Source organism: Oncorhynchus nerka, linkage group LG17, assembly GCF_034236695.1.
Source record: "Oncorhynchus nerka isolate Pitt River linkage group LG17, Oner_Uvic_2.0, whole genome shotgun sequence".
In the NCBI taxonomy this organism is placed as follows: domain Eukaryota; kingdom Metazoa; phylum Chordata; class Actinopteri; order Salmoniformes; family Salmonidae; genus Oncorhynchus; species Oncorhynchus nerka.
The window spans coordinates 31,570,052-31,571,439 of record NC_088412.1 but is presented as its reverse complement, the minus strand read 5'-3'; positions in this window follow the sequence as shown (position 1 = coordinate 31,571,439).

The window sequence follows — 1,388 nt, the reverse complement described above, 5'->3', positions numbered from 1 at the left end:
AAAAACCTGTTTTCGCTTTGTTATTATGGGGTATTGTGTGTAGATTGAGGAACAGTTTTTATTTAATCCATTTTAGAATAAGGCTGTAACGTAACCAATTGTGGAAAAAGTCAAGTGGTCTGAATTCTTTCCGAATGCACTGCATGAGAGGTTGTATCATGGCTCACTCTTCACATAAGAAAAAGAAAACCCAGAAAGAATTAGAAATACTACAACAGAAAATCAACGACTTAGAAAGAAAACACAGTTTAAATAGAAGTGCTGACAATAACAAACTGGAGGACTGAACTATCTAGTTACATCCATTAAGATTTGGTATATTATAAAAGTGAAACAAGACAGAAATATTTGATAGGCGTTTAGTTTGAAATTGTGTTTGTAGAGAAAAAAAAACATGCAGAAAAGATATTGAACTAGATATATTTTTTTAAGTAATAACATCTTTGAGAACTAACAATCAAATAAAAGCCAGACAGTCACGGAGAATCAAAAATGTTTTAAAAAATTGCATTCAGGGCCACATGCCATTTGATTTTATTACACTGTTTAAGCAGAGGAAAACCACATTAAGCCACATGGCAAAATGTATAGAAATGCAGCAAATTAGCTTAACAGCAGCAACATTTTCTCTATGACGCCAAGATACAACCGCTTCACATTTCCAGCTAATACACTGTAGACTGTTACACTTTACACTTCCTCTTCCAATGAAATGTGTGGGGATGTAAAAAAAGTATGAAAACATCTACCAAATGTAGTCATTTTAAAATGTTGATTACTTCTACTTGCCATTACCATTCATCCGATAAGACGAGCCGTGTTTGAATTTAGTTTTGGGCTAAAATAATATGGGGGTCCCTGGGTCGCCGGTTTGCCTGGGCGGATGTCCCTGGGCATGAAAGGTTTGAAAACCCCTGAACTATACAATGACTGTACAACTTTCCACTCTGTCATTGTCTCTACCTTTATAAGTGTGTGCCAGGTACTGTAGTAAATAGTAATAGTAGCAGTGAAATGAGAGGAGCAGCAGGGACAGTATTATAACTCAGTCTGGGTTCTAACCCCAGGGACTTAGTTCTGCACATTAAATCAAAGGGCTTTGAACGCCACCAATAAAAAGGGCAGATAATGAGATGAGAGGAATACCAGCAGACCTTATTGGCTCGCTGAACGGGAAACCAGGCACCCATATGGTGGCACGTACCGTCTATATACACACACACAGTCTCTGACATGCCAGCCCAGAGGGGTGAGAAGGCACACACAAAATCACTCTTAGGCCCCAACGATCACCCCCCCCTCCTCCCATCACTTTATCCATCCTTCTCTCTTCCCATCCCCACTAAAACAAGTCACATCAACAAGACCAAACTCCAGATCAATGCAGC